This window comes from Hyla sarda, chromosome 9 (assembly GCF_029499605.1).
Source record: "Hyla sarda isolate aHylSar1 chromosome 9, aHylSar1.hap1, whole genome shotgun sequence".
NCBI classification, from domain to species: Eukaryota; Metazoa; Chordata; class Amphibia; order Anura; family Hylidae; genus Hyla; species Hyla sarda.
In genome coordinates, this window is record NC_079197.1 from 36,999,756 (window position 1) to 37,009,992 (window position 10,237).

At 45.4% G+C, this 10,237-nt stretch overlaps 1 long non-coding RNA gene across 1 annotated transcript in view; it reads left to right on the top strand.

Annotated features, from left to right (window-relative positions):
- LOC130291433 (uncharacterized) overlaps nucleotides 1-6,910 on the top strand; it is a 54,702-nt gene extending 47,792 nt beyond the window's left edge. The window contains exon 3 of the long non-coding RNA XR_008847935.1: nucleotides 6,801-6,910. This is a non-coding gene — a long non-coding RNA (uncharacterized LOC130291433). The remainder of the gene's footprint in view (nucleotides 1-6,800) is intronic.
- Nucleotides 6,911-10,237: the final 3,327 nt, after the last annotated feature.

A 10,237-nucleotide genomic window follows, 5' to 3' on the forward strand; every position in this document is an offset into this window, starting at 1 on the left:
ACAACGACCACCTGGCCTGGCGAGGGTTCAGCCGTTGGGCAGACTGGAGATAGGAGAGATTCTTGTGATCAGTGTATATGATAACTGGAAATTTTGATCCCTCCAGCAGATGCCTCCATTCCTCAAGCGCCAATTTAATGGCCAGTAGTTCTCGATCCCCAATGGAGTAGTTTCTCTCCGCCGGAGAGAAGGTCCTAGAAAAAAAACCACAAGTAACAGCATGCCCGGAAGAATTTTTTTGTAGAAGGACAGCTCCAGATCCCACTGAGGAGGCATCTACCTCCAATAGAAAGGGTTTAGATGGGTCAGGTCTGGAGAGCACGGGAGCAGAAGAAAAGGCAGACTTGAGATGTTTAAATGCGTCTTCCGCTTGGGGAGACCAGGACTTGGGATTGGCATTTTTCTTGGTTAAAGCCACGATAGGAGCCACAATAGTGGAAAAGTGTGGAATAAATTGTCTGTAATAATTGGCGAACCCCAAAAAACGTTGGATAGCACGGAGTCCGGAGGGGCGTGGCCAATCTAATACAGCAGCTAGCTTATCTGGGTCCATTTGTAGTCCCTGGCCAGAAACCAAGTATCCTAGGAAAGGAAGAGATTGACATTCAAAGAGACATTTCTCCATTTTGGCATAAAGTTGATTGTCTCGAAGTCTCTGAAGAACCATGCGGACGTGCTGGCGGTGTTCTTCTAAGTTGGCAGAAAAAATCAGAATATCGTCCAGATAAACCACAACACAGGAATATAAGAGATCACGAAAAATTTCATTAACAAAGTCTTGGAAGACGGCAGGGGCGTTGCACAGGCCAAAGGGCATGACCAGATACTCAAAGTGTCCATCTCTGGTGTTAAATGCAGTCTTCCATTCGTCCCCCTCCCTGATGCGGATGAGATTATAAGCACCTCTTAAGTCCAGTTTGGTAAAGATGTGGGCACCTTGTAGGCGATCAAAGAGTTCCGAAATAAGAGGTAGGGGGTAGCGGTTCTTTACCGTGATTTTATTAAGTCCGCGGTAATCAATGCAAGGACGTAGGGAGCCATCTTTTTTGGACACAAAAAAAAATCCAGCTCCGGCAGGAGAGGAGGATTTGCGGATAAACCCCTTTTTTAAATTTTCCTGGATGTACTCTGACATAGCAAGAGTCTCTGGAGCAGACAGAGGATAGATTCTGCCCCGGGGTGGAGTAGTACCCGGGAGGAGGTCAATAGGACAGTCATAAGGCCTGTGAGGAGGTAAAGTCTCAGCTTGCTTTTTGCAGAACACGTCAGCATAGTCCATATAAGCCTTAGGAAGACCGGTTACAGGGGGAACCACAGGGTCACGGCAGGGAGTACTGGGAACCGGTTTAAGACAGTCCTTGAGACAAGAAGTACCCCAGTTCTTGATTTCTCCTGTGGACCAATCAAGGGTTGGGGAATGGCGTTGAAGCCACGGTAATCCAAGAAGAATTTCGGAAGTGCAGTTGGAGAGGACCAAAAATTCATTTTTTTCGTGATGAGGTCCGATGCACATTAGGAGAGGTTCCGTGCGGTAACGCACGGTACAGTCCAATCTTTCATTGTTAACAGAATTGATGTAGAGGGGTCTGGCGAGACTGGTCACCGGGATGTTGAACCTGTTGATGAGAGAGGCCAAAATAAAATTTCCTGCAGATCCGGAATCCAAGAAGGCCATAGTAGAGAAGGAGAAGGTAGAAGAAGATATCCACACAGGCACAGTAAGGCGTGGAGAAGCAGAGTTGACATCAAGAACTGTCTCACCTTTGTGCGGAGTCAGCGTACGTCTTTCCAGGTGGGGAGGACGGATAGGACAATCCTTCAAGAAGTGTTCGGTATCGGCACAGTACAGGCACAGATTCTCCATGCGGCGTTGTGTCCTCTCTTGAGGTGTCAAGCGAGACCGGTCAACTTGCATAGCCTCCACGGCGGGAGGCACAGAAACGGATTGCAGAGGACCAGAGGAGAGAGGAGCCGGGGAGAGAAAACGCCTCGTGCGAACAAAGTCCATATCCTGGCGGAGCTCCTGACGCCTTTCGGAAAAACGCATGTCAATGCGGGTGGCAAGATGAATAAGTTCATGCAGGTTAGCAGGAATTTCTCGTGCGGCCAGCACATCTTTAATGTTGCTGGATAGGCCTTTTTTAAAGGTCGCGCAGAGGGCCTCATTATTCCAGGATAATTCGGAGGCAAGAGTACGGAATTGGATGGCATACTCGCCAACAGAAGAATTACCCTGGACCAGGTTCAGCAGGGCAGTCTCAGCAGAAGAGGCTCGGGCAGGTTCCTCAAAGACACTTCGAATCTCCATGAAGAAGGAGTGTACAGAGGCAGTGACGGGGTCATTGCGGTCCCAGAGCGGTGTGGCCCATGACAGGGCTTTCCCAGACAGAAGGCTGACTACGAAGGCCACCTTAGACCTTTCAGTAGGAAACTGGTCCGACATCATCTCCAAGTGCAGGGAACATTGCGAAAGAAAGCCACGGCAAAACTTAGAGTCCCCATCAAATTTATCCGGCAAGGATAATCGTAGGCCGGAAGCGGCCACTCGCTGCGGAGGAGGTGCAGGAGCTGGCGAAGGAGATTGTTGCTGGAGTTGTGGTAGTAGCTGCTGTAGCATCACGGTCAGTTGAGACAGCTGGTGGCCTTGTTGCGCTATCTGTTGCGACTGCTGCGCGACCACTGTGGTGAGGTCGGCGACAACTGGCAGTGGGACTTCAGCGGGATCCATGGCCGGATCTACTGTCACGATTCGGCTGGCTGGAGGTGGATCCTCTGTGCCAGAGAGGGATTGGCGTGGACCGTGCTGGTGGACCGGTTCTAAGTTGCTACTGGTATTCACCAGAGCCCGCCGCAAAGCGGGATGGTCTTGCAGCGGCGGTAGCAACCAGGTCGTATCCACCAGCAACGGCTCAACCTCTCTGACTGCTGAAGATAGGCGCGGTACAAGGGAGTAGACAAGAGCAAGGTCGGACGTAGCAGAAGGTCAGGGCAGGCAGCAAGGATCGTAGTCAGGGGCAACGGCAGGAGGTCTGGAACACAGGCTAGGAACACACAAGGAAATGCTTTCACTGGCACAATGGCAACAAGATCCGGCGAGGGAGTGCAGGGGAAGTGAGGTATAAATAGGGAGTGCACAGGTGAGAATACTGATTAGGCCTGCTGCGCCAATCAGTGGCGCAGCGGCCCTTTAAATGGCAGAGACCCGGCGCGCGCGCGCCCTAAGGAGCGGGGCCGCGCGCGCCGGGACAACACAGACGGGGAACGGGTCAGGTACGGGAGCCGAGATGCGCATCGCGAGCGGGCGCGTCCCGCATCGCGAATCGCATCCCGGCTGGGAGTAATATCGCAGCGCACCCGGTCAGCAGGTCTGACCGGGGCGCTGCGAATGAGAGAACGCTGCGAGCGCTCCGAGGAGGAGCGGGGACCCGGAGCGCTCGGCGTAACAGTTGTGTATTATATTATGTGTTGTATCTTTAATAGATGTACCATGTGATTGTTACCCAGGAGGTACTGTCAAGTTGATCAAAATGATTCTTACTGCCGATCAATATATATATATATATAATATATATATATATATATATATATATATTAATACTGATATATAGTCATTTCTAATGCTGAAGGAAAAAGATATTTGTTGAACTATAAACCACTTTCCTGAGCTTGCAATCTACTCGTGACTAAATAACCTTGGAACAACGCCAGAAGACCCAAGATGAGACGTCGAGTCAAAACATTTGAGGAACATGCAGATCGTAGAAGAAGGGCAAAGAACTGGAATTTTCCAGTATTAGAGTGAGAGGGCTGCATAAATGAACTTTGGCGAAGAAAGAAATTAATGGACACTAGATATGCTAATATATAAGGACAATATTTAAACGACCAATCAGAATGTAATATGCTAATTGTGAGCACCTCTGATGGGTTTGCAATCTGTTTTTGGTCTAAAGGATGCAGCATTCAGGCCAACAACTATTTAGTTGGTGAATACAGGCGTAAAGAGGTGTCAGGTGTAGAGGGCACAAATGGGGCATTATTACTTTGTATTACTTTGCAAAGCATTAAAAGGAGAACTAATACTGTGTGAGGAATAAAATGGGTGCTATTCCTGATAGGCAGCACTGAAAAGATCACGGTTATAGTATAAATGGGCACTATTACTGCATGAAGATGAAAAGGTAACACTTTTAGACCAGAGTTGCATGTGTTACATGGTCAAAGATTGCCTGAATCATGCTGTGTCTCAGCCAATGCAAGTGACTGGGGTCATGATGTGACCTCCACATTTCTGCAGTCAGAAATACATCCTGGATGAAATGATCACTCTGTGAGGTCGCAGTCACATCCACTTGCAGTTTTCAGCCCCTTTCACTCACATTAGCTGAGATGCAGTACAACTGAGGAAGCACAACATGGCGGTCTTTAGTCATATTACGAAATATTACGAAGATGCGAATATTCGCGAATATATGACGAATATTCGTCCATATATTCGCGAATATTCGCGAATTCGAATATGGCCTATGCCGCTCAACACTAGCGGTCTTTAGTCATGCAAAGATGAAAGGATATCCAGCGCAGTAGCTCGTATGCAACAGATTTATTCGTCACAGCAAACGTGCAGGTACAAGACAATAGTGACGCGTTTCGATCGCCTAAACGATCTTAGTCATACTAACAAACTACTCGTGTTGGAGTACCTTTATAGGGGAGGGACCAATATCCACCAGGTGAAATTACAATTAACCTGGGAAGGTTACCTCCTCTAAACCGGCATCTCCATTACAGACAGAATAAGTATAAGTATAAAAGACATAGTACAAAAACCATATACAAAATATAATTAGAAAGCTACATAAATTATTTTTTTCTTTTAATTTTGCCCAGAGCCACACTTAGTCTAAAACTGGCCCTGTCTCTCAATCAACTACTGTACAGCATATATGGGTCAGCAATAGCATTGTCTTACTATATAGCTTTCTATATAGCTCCCGACAGGTTCACTTCAAGATATATTGTGGAGACCATGACAATAGGTCAAAGCTTTTTTGGTGGCATGAGGGGACCTAAACAATATTAGGCAGGGGCATTTTTTAAGTTTTATTTTCCATCTTAAAAAGTTATGCCATTACTTTATGACTAGTATGGATCCAATCTCTGGGACCCCCATTGTTTATGAGAATAATAGGGAAGCACCACTATTGTAGTGCCCTTTAGTTTTCCCTACACACAATAAGGGGATGTTCTAGTCATCATTGTATGGCATAAAAGGACATTTTTTCATAAGGATAAAGGGAGATATTCATCAAGATCTGGGCTGAAAAAAAGTTAACCAGTTGCCAATAGCAACCCATCAGATCGCTTCTTTCATTTTCAGAGGCCTTTTCATGAATGAAAGAAGCGATCTAATCGCAACTGGTCAACTTTTCCCTCTGCACAAGTTTTGATGAATCTCCCCCAAAATATACAGTATCTGGAAGAACATTGCCATTTAGGGGAGAAATAAGCAATTGCTTTTCCAGAAGTCACAAGAATCTAACACCCAGAGACCAAGGATTTGATGAATGAATTTGCCTGTGGGCCTGGGAGTCTTGTAGGGGAAAGACCTTTGGGAAGCAAAAAAACTGAAAAGGTTATTCTGCAAGAGGAGGAAGCTGAAAGGGCCTGAAAAATCTGGTCATGTTGCTAAGTTTGGGCAAATCTGACTAACCGGCGGCTGCTAGGACAGTTTGGAAATGCGCCATCTCATAGACAGCAATGCATTTCCTTGTGGAATCTGCAAAAAACATTGAACATGTCTGAATCGGGATTTCTGGAAATAATGCAGCAGAATCCCATTGAAATCAATGGGACTCTGCTGATGAAGAATTTCCGTACAGAATACACAGGTTGATAACTCCAGAGACATCTCTGGTAACAACTGCTGACATGTATGTACCTAAGAAGAAGGCAGGAATGTAGTCAGATGGAGCAAAGGTGGAAGCAGGCAAAATATAGTCGTAAGTGGAGAACAGGCAGGGACCTGGGCAGGCAGCAGACAAGAGGATGAGGCCAAGAAGGCCATATGGTGCAGGATCAAACACACCGTTAAAGATTCAGGAACCAAGTGGGTCTTAGTGCTTTGGCCAGAGGGATGTGAGAAGAACCGGGGGCACTAGGACATAGGATGGAGTCAGTGGTGATTAAGGTATTAGAATGCGGCACCTGCAGGTAACGTACATGTAGAGTGGCACGATGCAGGAGAAGAGTGGTGGCCAGGAAGAGATAGCTGGGCACTTAAAGAGGTGAGCCAATAAGTTATGACACTAGTAATCCGCCATTTTTGTTTCTAAGATTGGTGTAGATCTCGTTATAGCTGGAAATATTCGTCAGGAATGTCCATAGAAATACGGTGCAAGTCAGTGCTATTGAAATCAATTGGTCAGACCTTGCTGAGTGGGCTGGAATGAATAAGTCTTCAGACCACATGGGGCTGGATGTTCCCTACCGCTGTTTTACAGAGAAATTTTAAGCTGCAATACCAGACCTGTGGATACAGGTATATAAGAAAGGTTATTACAGTAAAATTTTTACCAAATGCAGTTAAAAAATAAAGCTGAATCACTTTTTATTATGTGATTCCTAAATTTAATTTATTTTCTAACTGGTAAATGCCCTGAAATATAGTTAAAATACAGAGCTCAATACAGACAAGGAATATAGATTGCTTTGTCTGTATTTCCCTCCTTATTTGTGTCTTGATTATATCTATATTGAGGCTCTGTGTTATGTCAATGTTTTTCATGTTTTCTTTTCAGCTTTATTTCCTCCTATTGCTTCAGCCACAAATATGAATTAAAGGAGGACCAAAATATCTTCATCGCCTTCACTAAGGGAAATACTGCATCATTATAGTAAACATTTCAAGCTTATGGGGAAAATGTATCATTGTTTTTTATCCCATTTTTGTGGTGTTTATTTGTAGCCATTGCTGATAAATTACTTTTCATTGTGACTTTTACTTTAGATGTTTTTTTTATTTTTTTATTTCCATAGTCTGGTTATTTTCTTGCAGTGGTCATGCATTTATCACGTGAAGCTTGTCAAATAATTTGTCGCCAAGCCCTTCATTTGTCGCAAATCTACACCAGCCCAGACCTGGCTTAGGCTGGGTTTACACCACGTTTTGTTAAATACGGTTCCCGTATACGGCTGGGAGGAGGGGGGCGGGGCTTAATGTATGTCTATGAGCCGACCGGAGTGAACCGCAGCCTCCGGTCGGCTTCGTTTTCGGCCGTATGAGGTTTCCCAACCGTAGGCAAAAACGCGGTCGACCACGTTTTTGCCCGCGGTCAGGAAACCGCATACGGCCGAAAACGAAGCCGACCGGAGGCTGCGGTTCACTCCGGTCGGCTCATAGACATACATTAAATACGGTTCCCGAATACGGCTGAGTGCGGGCGCCGCGATTAAGCCCCACCCCCCTCCTCCCAGCCGTATACGGGAACCGTATTTAACAAAACGTGGTGTGAACCCAGCCTTACAAAACTGTCTGTGAACAGCATTTGTAAACAGTCACACATTTTGGTTACTGAGTTACTGAAAAAATATCAAGCTATATGAACTGCTGCACTGCAAAATGCACCATTTACCCCCAAAAGCAACACGAGTATCTAGCGAAAAGCATAAGTGTTAAAAATTAATTCCAGTGCTAACCTACTCCAGTCCTCCACTGATGCTGTTCCAACGTCACCCTTTCCCTGCTTCCTTCCTCTGCCAGTGACTGACTGAGGCAGATCCTCACTGTGCCCATTGACTGTCTGACGGGGCAGCGTCAACACATTAGAGGAAGCAACAGGAAGTGAGTGCATCAGGGAACAGCAGTGGTAGGGGATCAGTCAGGTTACTATGCTTGTTTTTTAATTTTTAAAGCACTAGAACTCACTTAAAGCATTACTGTCAATAAAAACTACTTTTGACATGTTAGTTGCACCAGTTCTCATTATTGCATTCTACTCCCCCGTTGGCCGAGAGATCTGTACATTTCTCTGCATAGACTTTTCTGCACAGATTTCTCAAAATGAACAAACCCCCTTCCCCCCCACCCACCCACCTACACACACACATACACACGTACACTGGCCCATATTTATCAAAGAATGTCTACGGTAGAGCTATTTTTTCACATTTATTTGAGTAGTGGGTTTGACTAGCGTGCATCTTATTTATCAAGAAGGTGCAGCAGGATGATGAATTTTGCGCAGCTCTGCTGTGGTGGGAAAAGCTCCACCACATACACTTTTTCTAGACACTTGTGAGGGAGGGAAGTAGACACTTTCCCGGGTCCTGAATTTGGCAGGTTAGGTGTTTTTACTTACGTTCACAGATCTGCCATGACATTTTTACTTGCATTTTAGACGCTACAATCAAATTTGATTGCGGTGTCTAAGGGGTTAAAGCCGGGCATCACAGTGATCGGTGATGTCTGGCATTAGAGATGGGTCCTGGTGGCAGATAGCTGCCAGGACCACCCAGCTATGACCCGCGATAAGGAGCTGAGCCTGTGTCATGGAAGGGGAGTGAGACGCTGTCGTCCACAAGAGGTTAAAGGTTGAATTGCGGAAGATAGAAGTGATTCTCACGTCTACTGGTAGGTGGTGTAGCTTTGCGCCTAAAAACTACCTTTGCGCACAAAATAGCGACTTTTGACAAAAAGTCGCAAATGATAAATACGTGACCACTGCATGGTCAAAATGAAAAAGTTCTACAGGTAGACAAAAACAGTGAAACTGTCTACATCAAAAGACGCATAAAAGTAGCTAAATATGCTTCTTGCGCCTGAACTGCGCCAAAACATAGACAAAAAATGCTCTAAAAGCAATGATAAATCTCCCCAACTGTCCTCTACCATGAATGTGGTGCTCTGCCTCTTTAACCAAGGAAAAATATAGCATGAAACACCCACCTGTAACTGCTTCCGGCAGCGCTGGAGGTTCTGGCTCCCGACCACGGGAACGGAAGATCCTGACGTCACGACTCCGCCCCCGTGTGACGTCACGCCCCGGCCCCTCAATGCAAGTCTATGGAAGGGGGCGTGATGGCTGTCACGCCCCCTCCCATAGACTTGCATTGAGGGAGAGGGGCATGACGTCACACGGGGCGGAGTCGTGACGTCACGATCTTCCATTCCCATGGTCAGGAGCCAGAACCTCCAGCGCTGCCGGAAGCATATACAGGTGGCTGCTGCATGCTATATTGCGGGGGTCCCCAGTGGCGGGACCCCCGCGATCAGACATCTTATCCCCTATCCTTTGGATAGGGGATAAGATGTCTGGGGGTGGAGTGCCCCCTTAAAGACTCATTCAGATGGCTGTAACCCTGCACCTTATTTCTCTGTCCTGAAGGATACAGGTTTGTGGTTGAACAATTGTACCCTACATGGCCATATAGTAAGTTAGTTAAAAGATAGATTGCTACTACATGATACACAATGATGTTATAGGTGATGGATTATAATGCAGACATATGGTATGTCACCTATTGTATGTATTTAGCTGTAAAATCACACGGTAGGGATTCACTGTAACAAAATTTGAAATTCTACTGCATATGTGTTAGGGTGGGTTCACACCACGTTTTTGCAATACAGTTTTTTTTATCAGGTTTTTGATTAAAATAAACGGATTCCTCAAAACCTGACTAAACTGTATCAAAACGTGTGTACAAAGTTTTATCAGTATACGGTTTAAAACCGTATAAGGTTTGAAAAATGATGTCCGGTTGCATCCGTTTTTTAAGAAAAAAAACGTATACGTTTTGAACTTTTCACTCCATTATGAATAAAGTTTCACTTGTTTGATTGAAATTCCAAGAAAAAAAACTGTGCAAAGTCAAAAACTGTATGGTGAAAACTGGATGGAACCGTACACACATATAGGTCAGAACGGTTCCCATTGACTCCTATGTTAAAAAAAAAATGTATACGGTTTTTCACCCGGAACAAAAACCGTGGTAGGCCACAGTTTTCTGTCCAGAAAAAAAAAGTTAAAAACCGTGTGGTTTGAAAAACGGAGACAACCGTATACAATATGGTGCATATGGTTTTGAATGGAAAGTCTATGGCCACAGTTTGCTATACGGTTGCATACGTTTTTTTTTTTTTTTAAACGTATCCAAAAACTGTATAGAAAAATCGTGGTGTGAACCCACCCTTATCGGTATGTGTCCTGTTATTGTAATAAGGTGGGGAAGGGGG